Raw genomic sequence first — 18,733 nt, forward strand, 5'->3', positions numbered from 1 at the left:
GTCAAGGGCAAGAATGACCTCATATAACGCTCCTTGGAGCAGCGCAGTTGTCTTAGTCTATTACTAAAAGTGTTCCTCTGTTCAGCCAAGGTGACATGCAAAGGGTGAGAAACATTGTCTAGCATTTCCAGGATTTTCTGTAGGGTACTTTGTTCTACCACAGCCTCCAGTGTGTCCAGTTTGACTCCTATAACAGAGCTAGAATTTCTAATCAGTTTATTGAGCCAGTTGGCATCGCCTGTGTTGATGCCATTGCCCCAGCACGTCACCGCATAGAAGATTGTACGGGCGACAACAGACTGGTAGAACATGTTAAGGAGAGGCAAAGAACTTGTCTAAGGTCCAAGGTATAGAGGGTAAACAGGAAAAGAGCCAGTACAGTCCCCTATGGGGCCCCAGTGCTGCTTATAGCCATGTCAAATGCACAGCTCTGTAATTTATGTAACGTTGTGATGTAATGTTGTATTTTTTTATGTTGTGCACTATACTTCTGCCACAAAACAACAAATTTCACATATTTCAGTGATAATAAACTTAGTAAAACTATAATACAACCATTTTACTAGAATCACAAAGGAGAATGCAGCTTCTTATCCTCACAGCAATGTTGTCAGTTGTTTCACTATCATTATCTTCATTATTATTTTCTACATGATTATAGCATATTCATAGTCTGCTTTCTTTCTACGTATTTAAAATAATAGAAAGAAAATTGTCAATTATTATTATTATCTCATACCTATATATAAAGTTATTTTAAGACTCTCAACATCAGTTGACTCAAGACTCATTCAAATATCTACGCTGCATGGAAATTTGTGATATTGTGCTTCTGAATGTAAGAGTACAGGACCTGGATAAATGACAGATCTGTCATTCCATCAACAATAAAAAAAAAGCTGCTGTTATGCCACTCTGCTAGTAAATTATTACTAGTAACAATACTGGCTAGGCACAATCAGGAGAACGAACGTGCTTAAATTGACCTACCTTTCAATTTGCTGGTACAATACAGAAGATGTCTCTGGGAAATGGATTTACTGGAAATAAAGACGCACTTCTGGCAACGGTGGATGATAACTCATCAGAAGCAGCAATGGACTGGAACAGCTTTCTGTTCTTGTGTAATTTACAAACCAACTTACCATTAAAATGAAAATGACCAGGTGAAGAGCCCACATCTGAATTTAATTCCACTGTTCAGTCCCTAAATGTAGTTCGGCCCACTGAGTGTTCTCACATTTTTCAGTCCTAATAATTTCAAATATTCATTTTTGCTTTGTAATTAGTGTTGTATGTGCAATATTGACACAAACTCAAATGCTGACCTGAATATAAAAGAATGGAACTTGTTTGTTGAAAATAGTAATCCAGGAGTGTGATCCTAGAGACTGTGGCCCAGGTTTCCCTGAGCACAGTATCTTCTCTCTTTTGCTATTTCTGATTGCCACTCAGTCAAACCCGTGATTTAACAATGTCACCAGTCAGGACAGTTCTGGAGTTGAGCACTGAGGTCCTCATGGCTACAGCGCCACAATCATCAGATAATGTAGATGGACCAGAACAAATCCGCCCCCAGAACTTAGCAGGCAATCCTGACAGCCAGCAATGCCAAGCCCCCAAGCCCCAAGTTTACCAACACTGAAATTTATCAGTGTTTTAAAATGTTGCTTACATTCAGACATCAGACATTTAAAAGGTACTAAAATTGAAACAAAAATATCAAGATGTAGGGAAAATTAAAACAAAATATAGCACTTAACTTAAAAAAGGAACAGAAATATTAAAAAAAAACTGGAGAGACAGGGTGTCAGTCCGGACAAGAGCAGACGTTGCTAGTTCTCCGCGATGGTCTCCCCTCTCTCCATGGCACTGAGGCTATGAAGATTGCCCCAGCTGCTGTGCTCTGTGCCCACTAATATGATAAACTGATAAGAGAAACTTTGGTCCTTCTCTGGGCTGCTCTGGGGTTCGGATCTGAGGACTCAATTTTGCTTCAGAATACTATTGTTGTTTGTTCAATTGTTTGTATGATTTGTATTTTTTTTCTTTCTCTTGCAGTTCAAGTGTTGGTCTTTTTATTTTTTAATTTTTATTTTTTAATTGGGTTCTTTCGGGTTTCTTGCTTTGTGGCTACCTGTGAGCAAGCAAATCTCAAGATTGAATAATTTATACGTTCTTTGATAATAAATGGATCTTGAAACTTGAATCTTTCCTTTTACTCTTACAGTCCAACAATCCACATAAATATGAATAAGCTGGCAGCTCTGGTATCATTTTTATCTTCCACAAGATCTGAGAGCAGAGCCCCAGTGGTAATACTGGAGTTTATCTGCCAGTTCCCACTACTGAGCTCCATATGCTATGCGATGGAGCAGAGTTCTGTGAGTAAATTCACTTTCTTTTGTTGCCTCACTGCAGAATTCATTGCTGTCCTGTTTACTGCATTGTTGTCCAGCTCAGGAATACGATTGGCTGTAAGAAGGATCTCCACCCTCCAAGTGTAAGATATGAATGATTTATACGCCCTGTTAGACACCACCAGCCGACTTTGAAAACTGCTGCTCTTGGGCTGTCATTATCTATCTTTTGTTGCAAAAATTGGGTTGCAGTACCCATTCCTCCCAAGTGTTTGCACTTTCAGAATCAGAATCAGAATCAGTTTTATTATCACCAGCATGTGTCCTGACATTTGTTAACTTATCAGCAGCAGTTCAATGCAATACACAGTATAGTGTAAAAAATAATAATCAATCAATCAAACACAGTATATGTATATTGAATGGATTAAAAATTGTGCAAAACAGAAATAATATATATTATAAAAGTGAGGTAGTGTTCACGGGTTCAATGTCCATTTAGGAATCGGATGGCAGAGGGGAAGAAGCTGTTCCTGGATTGCTGAGTGTGTGTCTTCAGGCTTCTGTGCCTCCTACCTGATGGTAACAGTGAGAACAGGGCATGCCTTGCATGCTGGGTGTCCTTAATAATGTACGCTGCCATTCTGAGAGACAGATCCTTGAAGATGTCCTGGGTATTTTGCAGGCGAGTACCAAAGATTGAGCCGACTAAATTTACGACCCTCTGCAGCTTCTTTCTGTCCTGTGTTGTAGCCCCCTCCCCACAGTGATGCAGCCTGTCAGAATGCTTTGCATGGTACATCTATAGAAGTTTTTGAGTGTTTTTGTTGACATACCAAATCTCTTCAGACTCCTAATGAAGTATAGTCGCTGTCTTGTCTTCTTCATAATTGCATCAATATTTTGGGACCAGGTTAGATCCTCAGAGATCTTGACACCCAGGAACTTGAAGCTGCTCACTCTCTCCACTTCTGATCCCTCTATGAGAATTGGTATGTCTCTCTTCATCTAACCCTTCCTGAAGTCCACAATCAGCTCTTTCGTCTTACTGATGTTGAGTGCATGGTTGTTGCTGTGACACCACTCCACTAGTTGATATATCTCACTCCTATACACCCTCTTGTCTCCATCTGAAATTCTACCAACAATGGTTGTATCATCAGCAAATTTATAGATGGTATCTGGGCTATGCCTATCCACAATGTCATGGGTATATATAGTGTAGAGCAGTAGGCTAAACACACACCCCTGAGGTGCACCAGTGTTGATCATCAGTGAGGAGGAGATATTATCATCAATCCGTACAGATTGCGGTCTTCAGATTAGGAAGTTGAGGATCCATTTGCAGAGGGAGGTACAGAGGCCCAGGTTTTGTAACTTATCATCAGGGTTGTGGGAATGATGGTGTTAAATGCTGAGCTGTAGTCGATGAACAGCAATCCTGACATAGGTGTTTGTATTGACAGGTGGTCTAAGCCGTGTGATGAGCCATTGAGATTGCACCTGCCATTGACTTATTGTGGTGATAGGTAAATTGAAGTGGGTCCAGTCCTTGCTAAGGCAGGAGTTCAGTCTACTCATGACCAACCTGTCAAAGTATTTTATCACTGTAGATGTAAGTGCTACTGGGAGATAGTTATTAAGGCAGCTCACATCTTCTTCTTCTTCCACATATCCCAGTATATTGCAGAGTAGTACTGCCTGTTGGCTTTGATTATGTTAAAACCTGTAGTTATAGTTTTAAGAGCTGCTGCTTATGTGGTAAAGTGATTGCTGCTGTCTGCAGCTTTCCACTGCCCTCCCTCTGAACTAATCCTCCAGTTCCTGGGGAAACCTACTGGCTAGTCTACACTCAGTACCTTTGATTTCTGCAACTCTTTTCTACCGTTTCTTCATGCAACCATGCATTTTTTTTTCTTACAGTCTAATGAAAGCAGAATTCTTTGGAAAAGCAAAGGTGATTTTTAGTTTGGAAACTTTTCTCACTGACATTCACTCATGACAACACTGGAAAACATCTCTTTAACCTGTGGGTTGGGCAGTGGGCTTTGATAGGAGTGTTGATAAACTGTAAACACAATAATATTTCAGGACATTACAATCTGAAAGAAGGGAATTCTAGTTGGTAGCATGATATTCCACACATGTGTATTTATCAACATGCTTCTAAAGCCTGGATAAAGTACAGCAGAAACCTCAAGGAACTGGAATGATCCCATTAACATTTTCTCTGCAAATCCTCCAAATGCATGCAAAGGATAAATTAATCAACGTCAGCATCTCTCTCAGCCCCTTCTCCTAGTTCTGGACCATCGTTACATTTTCTTTTCTACATTTGCCAGGCTACTTTGTTGACCTGTCCAATACCAGATTTCCAAAACAGACACACTATTCCAAGTTCCGTTATGGGAAGTAAAATGCAATTGGCAATGGAAAGATTCAAGAAAATGCCCAAAAACTCCGAAAAAATCACAGCATCCCCACCAGCTCTTGAAAATTGCTCAAAGTGGAAAAGGAGCCCTCTGGATGGTATTGTGAACATTGAGTCCAATCAAGGGCACGCAGAAGCCCTGCATAAGCAGCAGAGAAAACTAGCCACAGCTCATCCTCTCAAATAATTCCCAGCCAAACGTAGAAAAATATGTGGTCCCGACATTAGCCTACTTAACCAAAACTCAGAAAATGTAATGAAAGGAGGTATCGTCATCCTAAAGGATTACCCAAGAACAAGATAATGGTATTATGTTCTAACCTTGTGTCTTATGTGTGATATCATACATAAATACACTCATCATCATCAGGTGCTGTGCCCAGTTTGAGCTTTGACTGTCATGGACCACACACTCCTATTTCAGGTCAAGTGGATCAATTCACTGGTATTCATTTCCAATTCTCTGGCTGCTGTCTCCTTCATCATCTATCTTTGTTTTCCTCTTGCTTTCTTCCCTTCAATCTTTCCCATAATGACTGTGCATTCTAACTCCTCTTTCCTAATCACATGTCCAATGAAGTTACGTTGCCTTTTCATGATCTCATACATTATTTCTCTTTTTGTGTTTGCTCTGTTCATGACATCCTCGTTAGATATTCATTTTTTCCATGATATTCTTTGCATCCTCCTCAAAAACCACATTTCTGCTGCTACAATTCGTTTCCTCATGTTACTAGATATTGTCCAACATTCTGAGCCATATTACATAACTGGATAAACATAACATTTCAGTACTCTGAGGCAGGTTGTCATGCCCAGTTTAGTATTGGTCAGTATACTCTTCATTCTCGTAAAGGTGTCTTTTGCCATCCCTATTCTTGTTTTGATGTCCAAGTTGCACCTGCCATCTGATGTCACCCAGCTTCCGAAGTAGCAAAAGTTCTACAATAAATACACTACACTACAGTCATGATTAGGCAGAGCTAAAAGCCAGAAAATGTACTAGGATAGGGTTTTGAATGAATAATTTTTATTCATATTCATAAAGATGAAGGACATTGTAGTTGACCATTTCAGGGAGGGTTTCATTATAATTCGAGAACATGTTAATATTAAAAAAGGCGATGATATTAGATGACAGACCCTGTGATATATTTCCTAGGCTACTGTTGGAGGCAAGAGAAGATATTCCTTCTCTATCACTGATAGAGAATTTTAGACTTTACCTGGCCATGGATGAGGTGCCCATTTGAAAATGTGGACCTTTATTCAAGCAGAAAGAACATAACCTAGCCATTTGCGGGCATATGAGTTGAATGTTGGTACTAAATAGGTTGTTGGAAAATGTCTTAAAGAACAGAATTGATCTACACTTGGAAAAACTATGATTAATTAAAACAGTTAGTATGGCTTTGTAAGTTAGAGATCCTGTATGACCACCTTGTTTACATTTTTGATGTGATAACAAAATGTATTCATTGGGAAAGTACAATTGAAGTCTGACGTAATGCCTTTGACAAGGTTTACGTAAAAGGCTGTTTCTTGAGATTTAAGACAAGTTGTTAAATTGGATCCAAAATTAGTTTGACAATACGAAGCAGAGGTTTACAGTAGAAAATTGTTTTTGTGATTGTCAGCTTAGAGCTAGTGATGTACCATAGGTTTAGGACCCTTATGTTCTGTTATATACTTTAATGATTTGTATATGAATGTAGTAGTTTGAAAGAAGGCAAAAACTTGGTGTGGAAGTTGCTGTCATTAATCCACTTATTGATAGTGAGTAAGATAGTCTCAGATTCTAGGATGATATTGATCAGTTGATAAGATGAAAAGTGGGAGGTGTTGCACTTTGGGACGACAAGTGATGGTTGGATACAATGAATAGTAGGGTCTATAAAGTGTTAAGGAAAAATGGGACCTTTGTTTGCAAGGATTCCTGAAGCCCCCAGATTCTTTGTTACTGAGGAGGAGTATATAAAACTAAGGAAACTACGGTGGAATCTTATAATGCATTGGCTAGGCCATAGCTGGAGCATGTGTATGGTTCTAGTTGACACATCATAGAAAGGATGTGACCACACAGGAAAGGATGCAGACGAGATTCACTTTATCGTTTCCTAGGATTGAACATTTCGGGTAAGAGAAGAGGTTGGATATGCTCATTTTATATTTCTTGGAGTGGAGGAGCTGAGGGGAGCCCTAACCATACTCAAAATTTTGAGGAGCACAGACAGTGTAGACTGTCACCCATGCACAAGTGTCTAAAACCAGGCATAATAACAGATTAAGAGATAAGAGGTTTTGAGTAGATCTGAGGAAAAATTATTTTACCAAAATGACTGATGGACTCTGAAATGCATTGCCTGAATGGATAATGTAGGCAGGTACTTTCACAACATTTAGGTATCTAGATGACTAGATGAGCACTTGAATCACTGAGGCATGGAAATCAATGGAGCAAGTGCTGGGTAATGGGACTTAAAAGTCTGCAAGAACAGGTTGGGTGAAAGTCCTTTTTTCTGTGCTGTATGTTTCTATAACTGTATATATTATCATACACACTGAAAATAGAATCAGAGTTTCTGTGTTAAAAATGAGAAGAGTAGAAACAGGCGGATAAGTGGCTATCAGTTCATAAATAAATGAAAAAAAATCCAGAACAAGCAGCGTTGAGTGAAAATTGTAATGCTTGTGGTCTCTGGTATTGCTAACAGAGGCAAACAAAATCAGTAAAAATACAACTGAAACTTACTTTATTGTAGACGTTCTAGTTGCAACTAACAGCAGTGGTTCAAAAATGTATAATGAGTTCTACCACATTGCACACTTAGTTCTCTAGGTACTCATCACTGCCCTAAGAACACTCCATGCCAGAGGTAGGCAACCTTAAGCACAAATGATTTTCTAGCATGCATTATTCATTAATTTAAGGCAAAACATAACTAGATGTATTTAAATGGATAATTCCCATATTTCAAGTTCTTTGTGGCATTTGTCTGGTCACCGTCCGCTCATTAATATGCAATCCGGCCCACAGAGGCAAAAAGGTTGCCGACCCCTGCTCTATGCTATGGCTGTACACAGTGGAATCTTCTTCTGTGACATTTCACTGTTGTTTAACTCTCAAGGCAGTTACCTGCTTTGCAATCAAAGCTCTCAGAATTATTTATTTACTTAATTATTTTTTACTTGCGTATTTTTCTTCTTTTGCACATTGGTTTGCTTGTCAGTCTTTGAGTGTAGTTTTTTATTAATTTCTCTGTTCTGTTGTGAATGCCTGCAGAAAATAAGACCTTAAGGCAGTACATAGTGACATGTATGTATTTTGATAATACATTTACTTTGAGCTTTGCCATTCCTCTCAGGTTTGTTTCTCAACCTCATGGTAGCATCCAAAAACGCTTCTATAATGTACACCCCCTCCTCTTGTTGCTTACTGCTATCACATGCAATGTTTTTTTTTGCTGATCCATAGTAAAATAGACAAGTTGCCAGCCCCTGACTACAGACACCCAAATAGTCAGCACCACAAAGCCACATCTTTTAAAAATGCTCTTAAATATTATTTATGTATGAACTTTGTTAATATTGTCAACTTAAATTGCAAACTTACTTCTGGGATGTGACATTTCCTTTAAACAACAGATAGTTTCACTTCAGGTGGTTATTGCTCAATCTTTTCTCAAAGATGGCTGAAAGAAGAGAAATCCATTGATGGGATGATCAGCCCTAGGCTAGGGGATGGATGTCGTTAGGAACCAGCAAAGGATGATAAATGATTGTAGGCAGGGAGAAAACTCAATATGAGAGTAAATTAGCAAATAATAATATAAAAAAAAAGATGGTAAGAGATTCTGCAAAAGGGGAGAATAGTTAAAATAAACATTGGTTCATTACAGGATGAGACTGGCAACTAATAATGGGAAAAAGTGAAAAAGGCAAATATTCTTAATAAATATGTTAGATTAGTCATCATGGTAGAAGCATTATAAGCATTCTCATAATAATAATAATATCTTGTGAGGGGTTTTCTGACCCCCATCAGGCGCATCCCCAGGTGGCGAACTGGGGAAACCTCTGTAGATAAGCAGAGCAGGTAGGAAATAACATACCTTCTGCGGACCGAAGCAGAAACAAATCAGGCATGATTGGGGGTTTGGGGGGGGTGCTCTGCTCAGCATCTGTTCTATGTTAGGGACAGCTGAAACCAAAACCTGGCTATAGGTATGAAAGGCTTTCACTTTAGAAATGGAGAGATGTCTATGTAATAAAGTCATTAATTAAAATAGTAGAAGTATTTTCTAAAGATAAAAACCTGAACTTTGGACCACATAAATGCAGAACATTAAACATAAAGAAAGGTGCAATTGAGTTAGTAGAGTATAAAACAGAGCAGCAGGATACAATACAACTGATGGGTAGATATGAAACAGAAAAACCTGGGTTATCAATAAGCAAAGAAACTAGATCATAGTGCGATCAAGAGAAAACATCTGACAGAATTTACTTCAAGGCTTAAAAAGAAATTGATACACAGAGCTCAATAGTAAAAATACTTTTGCTGTACCCACATTAACATATTATTTTAGCATAATATCTCCGTCTGAAATTGATCTGGAAAATTTACAAAGAAAATTAAGAACTGAAATTACAAATTTTAGAAAGCTCTATGTACACTTGAATGCATTAGATTAGTACTACCTAGAATAGAAGGATGAAGAGGAATAACAGGCATTAAAACAGTGATATAAAACCTCTAAGGATATGTTTTTGTCAACAAAAACAGGATTCAGCACTCCATGCAAGCTTATGCAATTCTGATAAGAAGTATGCCCCACAAAACTTAAATGAAACCACAACCCAGATAAATGAAGAAATTATCACCATAGAAGAAAATGTTAACCAATGGAAGAGCATGACCCCCCATGGAAGGCATCCCCACGATCCGAGCAGAATAAACATTATCAACGAAGTGCCAAACACTTGGCTCAGAGTTGAAGACCTCTTCCCAGAAACAAAGGGGTTCCTTGTGGCAAATCAGGATCAGATGGTTAACACAAAAATGCATAATAAAAGATCAACAACTTCAAGAATCTAAATGCAGCAAGTGCCAAGAGAAACCAGAAATAATCCAACACACTAAGGAACCTGCAGCATTTTAAGTCAATCTGATTACTTACACAGGCACAATCAAGAGGCAAAAACTATTCACCAAAATCTTGCTTTAAAATACAAACTCATAAAAGATACTATACCTTATGAAAACTACAAGATTAATCCAGTTTTAGTTTCAGAGTCCTACAAATTTTATTACAACCGATCCATTATTACAGATAGAAAAATCTGTAATAAATGTCCAAATATAACATTACAGGATAATGAAGAAAGAACAATTTACTTAAAAGATATAGCTATTCAAAGAAAACACAACATACTGAAATCAGTAAGAGAAAAACACCAGAAATATGCTGAATTAAAAGAGGAAATTGAAAGACTATAAGACATGAACAGGTATATATTGTCCCAGTAGTAACATCTACAATGAGTACCATCCGAAAGTCACTACACAATAGCATTAGACGATTAGGCCTACACAGCAATATTTATGTACATCTCCAGACAATCACAATACTATACACTACTAGAATAGTCTGAAAGATCCTAGCAATTGAAATGTTTGAGTAAATAGATATTAAGGAAGAGGATGTGCTGGAGCTTTTGAAAAACATTAGTTAGAAAGGTCACCGGGCTATAGCCCAGGCTACTGTGGGAAGCGAGGGAGGAGATTGCTGAGCCTCTTGTGATGATCTTTGCATCATCAACAGGGACAGGAGAAGTACCGAAGGATTGGAGGGTTGCAAATGTTGTTCCCTTGTTCAAGAAAGAGAGTAGAGATTACCCAGGAAATTATAGACCAGTGAGTCTGCCTTCAGTGCTATGCAAGTTGTTGGAGAAGATCCTGAGAGGCAGGATTTATGAGCATTTGAAGAGACATAATCTGATTAGGGATAGTCAGCATGGCTTTGTCAAGGGCAGGTCATGCCTTACGAGCCTGATTGAATTCTTAGAGGATGTAACTAAACGAATTGATGAATGTAGAGCAGGGGACATAGTGTATATGGATTTCAGTAAGGCATTCGATAAGGTTCTCCATGCAAGGCTCCTCCTGGAAGTAAGGGGGCATGGGACACAAGGAGATCTTGCTTTGTGGATCCAGAATTGGCTTGCCTACAGAAGGCAAAAAGTAGTTGCATATGGTTCGTATTCTGCATGGAGGTCGGTGACCAGTCGTGTTCCACAGGGATCTGTTCTGGGACCCTTCCTGTTTGTGATTTTTATAACTGAGCTGGGTGACAAAATAGAAGGGTAGGTTAGTAAGTTTGTTGATGACACAAAGATTGGGGGTGTTGTGGATATTCTGGAGGGTTGTCAGAGGTTACAGCAGAACAATGACAGGATGCAGAACAGAGCTAAGAAGTGGCAAATGGGCTTCAACTCACATAAGTGTGAAGTGGTTCATTTTGGTAGGTCCAATTTGAAGACAGAATATAATATAAATGGTAAGACTCTTGGCAGTGAGGAGGATCTGAGAGATCCTGGGGTTTGTGTCAAAGCTGCTGCTGTGCAGGTTGACGTGTTGTTCAGAAGGCGTATGGTGTGTTGGCATTCATCAACCGTGGGACTGAATTCAAGAGCCGTGAGGTAATGAGACAGAGATATAAGACCCTAGCTAGACCCCACTTGGAGTAAGTACTGTGTTCAGTTCTGGTCACCTCACTACAGGAAGGATGTGGATACTATAGAAAGAGTGCAGAGGAAATTTGCAAGGATGTTGCCTGGATTGGAGGGCGTAACTTATGAGAATAGGTTGAGTGTACTTGGCCTTGTCTCCTTTGAGTGACGGAGGATGGGAGGTGGCCTGATAGAGGTATATAAGATGATGAGGGGCATTGATCGTGTGGATAGCCAGGCGCTTTCTTCCCAGGGCTGAAATGGCTAACAGGAGGGGGCACAGTTTTAAAGTGCTTGGAAATAGTCACTGAGGGGATGTCAGGGGTAAGTTTTTCACGCAAAGACTGGTGGATGTGTGGAATGCACTGCCTGTGGTGGTGGTGGAAGCAGATAGAATAGGGTCTTCTAAGAACCACTTCAATAGGTACATGAAGCTTAGAAAAATAGAGGGCTATGTGCTAGGGAAATTCTGGGCAGTCTCTGGAGTAGGTTACATGGTTGGCACAACATTGTAGGCCGAAGGGCCTGAAATGTGCTGTAAATTTCTATGTTCTATGTTCAATTGAGAGTATGCTTGGCTGTGCCCGAACCTCAGGTTTTACCAGCTTGAGTTGAGAAAAGTTAAAAATAATAAAGATACTAAATGGAGATACAAGCCTAAACTGTCTTAACCACAGGAGAAGAGGCAAGCAAATAGAGTAAAAGGACAATTTCCTGAATCTGATGCTTGCTAACAAGTGTTTTAAAGGAAGTAGATGCAATGATAGTGAACAGGTTGACTGTAATCAATTAAGATTCTGAAGAGGTCTGAGATGACTGGAAAATTATATTAGTGCCCTTTAAGAAAGGAGGAAGCAGAAAGCAGGAAATTATTGACCAGTTAGCATAAAATCTGATACTCGGAAAATGCTGGAATCCATTATTAAAAATGTAATAGCGGGCCATTTATAAAATCATAAAGCACCCAACTAGAATGAGCATGGTTTTATGAATGGGAAATCACACGTGATAAATTTGGTTTTAAGGATGTAACCAACAGAGTACATAATGGGGAGCCAGTAGACATAGTGTATTTGGATTTCCAGAAAACATTAAAGATAACTTTCCTGATATTGGGGAGCGGGGGTGTCGATGAATAATTGTTATGGATATGGGTTTGATTAACCAACAAGAAAACAGAACGTTGTGATAACAGCTATTTTGAAATTGTAACTAGTGGGTTGCATAATTTATTAAAATAAAGAATGACCAACCTTGAATCAGAATATGTTGGATTAATCATAACTTACCTTAATGAAAGCTGCAATAAAATTATCCCATTCTGGATCGGATAATTTATTTATTTGGTACACATGTCATCAAGTTCAATCTCTGTCTTCTCCAGCAGAGACACAAGTAGGGAAGAAATTAGTCTCTGATTACGAGACCTACAACTGCAGAAAGTATTTGGCTGCTGAATTAATGCCTCCAGACCAATCAGATCCAGTGACTTTGGTGGAGGTGAAGTACAAATGCACTCATATTCATTGAGTCCAGGCAACTAAAGAAGAATTTCTCTTCTCTCGGTGACCTCTGTAAGATGAATTGGATGCGGCAGTGACATTCAAGAAGAGAACCTGAACAGAACCCCCATCTCTTGTGACAATGTTAGGGCAATCAGTTCACTTCAAAGTTGCATGCTATCATTAGCTACTTTAGATATATGCTATCGCCTGATCAGAATCCTTAATTCATAATCTGACTATCTCTACCTAAATATGCATTGACAGGTACAGAAAGCCAAAAGAACTAACCTCTCACACTTAACAGCTGCCCAAGGATAATGAAATAGGTTGTAGCCGTCATGTCCTGAGGCCTTGGCTGCAGAATACTTTACACTTTATCCTTAATTGTCGCCAAATAATTGATACTAGAACGTACAATCATCACAGCGATATTTGATTCTGCATTTTCCACTCCCTGGATTAAAAATCGATAGTAAATATTAAAAATTTAAATTATAAATCATAAATAGAAAATAGAAAAATGGAAAGTAAAGTAGTGCAAAAAAACCGAGAGGCAGGTCCGGATATTTGGAGGGTACGGCCCAGATCCGGGTCAGGATCCGTTCAGCAGTCTTATCACAGATGGAAAGAAGCTGTTCCCAAATCTGGCTATATGAGTCTTCAAGCTCCTGAGCCTTCTCCTGGAGGGAAGAGGGACGAAAAGTGTGTTGGCTGGGTGGGTCGTATCCTTGATTATCCTGGCAGCACTGCTCTGACAGCGTGCGGTGTAAAGTGAGTCCAAGGACGGAAGATTGGTTTGTGTGATGTGCTGCGCAGTGTTCATGATCTTCTGCAGCTTCTTTTGGTCTTGGGCAGGACAACTTCCATACCAGGTTGTGATGCACCCTAGAAGAATGCTTTCTACGGTGCGACTATAAAAATTAGTGAGGGTTTTAGGGGACAGACCAAATTTCTTCAGTTTTCTCAGGAAGTAAAGGCACTGGTGGGCCTTCTTGGCAGTGAACTCTGCTTGGTTGGACCAAGTCAGGTCATTTGTGATATTGACCCCGAGGAATTTAAAGCTTTTGACCAGTTCCACTTGCGCACCACTGATGTAAATTGGGTTGTGCGGTCCGCTTCTCCGTCTGAAGTCAACAACCAATTCCTTCACCTTGCTGACGTTGAGGGATAGGTTGTTGTCTTCACACTATGCCACCAGTTTCTTAATTTCCTCTCTGTACTCAAACTCATCATTACCCGAGATACGGCCTACAATTGTTGTGTCATCAGCAATCTTATATATTGATATATTATATAGAATACCCTGAAGGTCTTTGATAGTTTGCCATGTTTGCACAAGCAAACTTTAAAAAGTGAAGAAAATATTAAAATAACAAAAAAAAATATATAAAATCATGGGACAAAGGACCTGTACTGTGTTGTACTGCTCTCTGTTCTGTATTGAACTTAAAGCATTTTTAAACATTAACATATGAAGAGCAACAGTAAAAAGAAATACAGAACACATTAGGTGTTAACCTTTTCTCACAGGATTAATAATATCTCCTTCATCAGCCTCAGAACATAGTGAAGGCCTAAAGTGTCAACTGCTTATTTCCCTCCGTAGAAGCCACCTGAACTACTGAATTCCTCCACCATTTTGTGTGTGATAGTCAGGATTTCTAGCATCTGCAGAATCTCATGTGTCTACCTACCTCAGCTCACTGTTTTCATAAACATATGAGGTATGCTGAGGTGTCGATAGCTGATGGACAACATTTCCAACAACATTGGTGGTGAAAGTCAATGCTTTTCTGACCCTTGCCTTCCAAGCTGGTTGTATTAAACACTAGCTGCTGACATACTGTCTAAGCATCCAACACTTGTCCTACTGTAATTTCTGAAAGCTTGTTATTAACACCTGTCTCCCGTTGCCCCACCCACCTCATCCTTATTTGCTTTCTTTGGATAAAGGGAGTTCTCATATAAATCCTTGATCCTTAACAATCTGCCGTTCCCATCCACGTAAGTGGAAGCAGAATTGTGCAGATGACCATAGAGCTCCTATAATTTGATGTCTTACCTATTGTTTAATCTTTCATTGAAGGTGTTTTCACATAAGTAAATTCCTTCAAACGTAATTCTGTCGGAGTCTCAAGAGACTCACATTTTTATTTGTTCATAAATTATATTGATAGAGATCATACAAATTGGGAATCAGACTCCTCCTTCTCCAGCCCTGTATCTCCTTCAACAATCAACTTCCTAGCTTTTTCATTCAACTCTGCCCCCTCCCGATTTCACCTATCACCTTGTGTTTCTTCCTCCCTTCCACCCCCCACCTTCTGATTCTGACTCCTCATCGTTTTTTCTCCAGTCCTGATGAACGGTCCCAGCCCGAAGCTGCAGCTGTACTCTTTTCCATAGGTGTTGATGCTGCCTGGCCTGCTGAGCTTTGCCAGCATTTTGTGTGCTTTGCTTGGATTTCCAGCATCTGCAGGTTTTCTCTTGTATGAAATGAAGTGACTTCTGAATGCTTGTACCTCGGGTTCCTAAAATATTTTGTAAACAAAAGTGTTTTACAGCTTTTTTTGTAATGTATCTCATTCTAAAATCTTCCCTTCAAAAATGAGGTTCACTTTGTAACCCTTACAAAGATAATTATTTGCATCAAATAGTGCCCGATCGCATTATGTTAACAGTGGTCCTTTTTCAATGACAATAACGTGAATATATTTGTTTTTACTATAGTCTTAGTTTAACTTTGTAAATTATGGTTGCAAAATGTATTTTTTCCCAAATTTCTGTAACTAATAGGTTGCTTAATAAAAATGAAACCCATTGAATAGTGGGTTACCTTATAGTTGAAGACCTCTGTTTATTAACAATTTATAAAGTTCAGTACAGCAACTGCTACTGCAACCTAATACAAATGTATAGTGTGATTCTATTCCATTGATGAAATGCAATAATTCAGGAACATAACTGGGTAATTGGGGAAATACACAATGTTTACACCTATTACCTGCTTGGATGAGATATGGTTATCGTCTTCCCAGATCTTGCTGGAGCCTGTACTGCATACACGATAGGCTCCTTGGTTCCCAAGTGATGCTAATGATAAAGAAGCATTGTTCTTAATGTTGTTTTGCTATGTGTAGTTAAAGTGATAAAAATATTGGTAATGGAGATTTAGGATGTTATTGTAGGTGGCTGAAGCAAGCTTATAGTGTAAATGTGCGTATTAAAAAAGTGTTTCTTTTCAGAACAGCAAAGACCTTAACATATTGCTGCAATATTCTGAAGTATAATTTCAACCAGCATATTTGTTAAGATTTTCATAACAGATTCTAAGAGTTATGCAGACTAATTCGAGTCAAACGACGTGACAGAGTGAAGATGAGTAATTGGATCGTGTGTGTGTGTGTGTGTGTGTGTGTGTGTGTGTGTGTGTGTGTCTGTGCCCGTGTGTGTGAATGTGTGTGGTGTGAGTGCGTGCGTGTTTGTGTGCGCGCGCGTGCGTGCGTGTGTGTGTGTGTGTTTGTGTGCGCGCGCGTGCGCGCGCGTGTGTGTGTGTGTGTGTGTATGTGTGTGTGTGTTCATTTGTGTGTCTTTGTGAGTGCAGCAATTTGGGATGCTAAATAGAGAAATAAATATGAAAATAGACAGATTACAGAGGTTTTTGAAGGAATATGGCAGGTCTGAGGCTTAGTTGATGGGTTGATGAGAGATTTATACTTTGTACTTAGTGCTACACATTTCCTCAGATTTAACATCACAAAAGATATGGGAGTTAACAACTAACTGGCAGCAGTAGGAAGGATTAGAACAGTCAATGACATCCGATGAAGTCATTCAATTTACTTTTGTCTCCGATTTTATTATTACTCCAACAGCTGAATTTTTAGGCTGAAATAACTTTGAAAGAATGACAGTAGGGTTATCCATGTAAGAATTAAGGAGTTAATGTTTAAATGACAGCATTTTTCTTTCCTAGACTAGATCCATGAAGGTCTGTGTGGACACAGACTTGAAGGCAACCTCAGAATTCTTGAAGGTTTTTCTCAGTGTAGGGTAAAACGACTCAGCTCAAAACATAGTGTCAGAATGAATAAACATAATAAACATGTACTTTTCAACAATATTAAAATCTAAACCATATCTGTTCATGCAGTTTGAATGCTTGGGCAATAAATAAAAACACTTCTTATTTTGATTGTATGATGTTAAGTTTTATTGATCTTAAATTAAAACTTGTTTCGATGCTTCTAACTATTGAAAAACCAACATGAACAGATAGATTCAGGCAAACACATTCACTTCCTCTACTCCCATGTTTCTAAAATCTCAGCTATGAAAAGGCCAGCAAACAGTAAGGGAAGCTTTGGAAGGAGATCAATTAGTCATTCTTGTGTGACAACATTACCATCTGATGAACAAAACTGTACAAGAACTGCTGGCAATTTTCAGCAGCTCAGTTAGCATTTATGGGAAAAACCATAAGACATAGGAGCAGAATTAGGCCATATTGTGTCTACTCTGCCATTCCGTCATGGCTGATATATTATCCCTCTTAAACCTTTTCTCCTGCCTTCTCCCCATAACCTTTGACTAATCAACAACCTTTCAACCAGACACAATCCTCTAAATAAATCCTTACATCAGACCCAAAGGTCCCCAGTAACATTATTTTATTTTTTGTCATTTTACTACAGGAATCCTGGATCTTCTGTTTTTTTTGTTATGTTTAATTCAACATACTTTCTCTGCCAAGATAATCTCCCATGATGATCAATTCTTCTCTAACCTCTACTCACACTGCTTTGTAAACTTCATCTTCTTTGCTGTGTTCTACTATGTTCATACTCCTGATGTCTGTTATCAAGAGTACCACTTTATTTCTTGTGATCCGCCTAAGGCAGCAGCTAAAAAAAAAATTCTGAACTCAGCATGTTGCTAAATTCTTCTACTGTATTTCCCTTCATAACTTGTTAATTCCCTGTTCAACGGTATATGTGACTCTTTTGATAGTGTTGCAACAAATTTTGATTTACTGTATGAAACCAGTTTATGATAAGGATACATTAACCAATAATTCCATCCATCACGAGAATGCTCTTTGAACTGGCTGGTTCATTGACCCAACCAGTCATAACTTATGCCAAGTATTTTCCACCTGGAAAAAATTGCCGTCACCAAAATGTAACTTTAACATATTCCAGACAGAATGTCGCACTCTGGTTTTATAAATGAGTGCTTAGTGTGGTTGCAGTTTTGTTCGAGTATGTTTGCTAATATTACTATTACGATCCCACCCTCACTCCCTTTTTCATTGACAACTGGTATGGTGTTGCTTTCTATGCTCACACCAATCTAAAGGAACATACTAATAATACTTCAAAGTTCTACTATCCTTCCTTCCTATTTCCTCACCCATTATAAGGTTCATGTCTGAAGTATCTCTTTCCAGTTTCCTTTACACAGACACAGCAGAGAAAGTCACTGAATGTTTTGACTATCTTCATGGATGCTCAAGTCTTTCCAAATGTTTCTCTTTCATTTCAGATACCCATAACCTGCAATTATTTGAATTTTGTTTTAAGATAGAGTGACTAGAGACTGAATAAACACACAGAGAATTCAACCACATTTGCCCAATTGCCCACTTAATCACTTATGGTGCAAAAAAAAGGATATTTGTACATTGTAAAATCAATTAAAATTGC

The sequence above is a fragment of the Mobula hypostoma genome, chromosome 6, assembly GCF_963921235.1.
Source record: "Mobula hypostoma chromosome 6, sMobHyp1.1, whole genome shotgun sequence".
In the NCBI taxonomy this organism is placed as follows: domain Eukaryota; kingdom Metazoa; phylum Chordata; class Chondrichthyes; order Myliobatiformes; family Myliobatidae; genus Mobula; species Mobula hypostoma.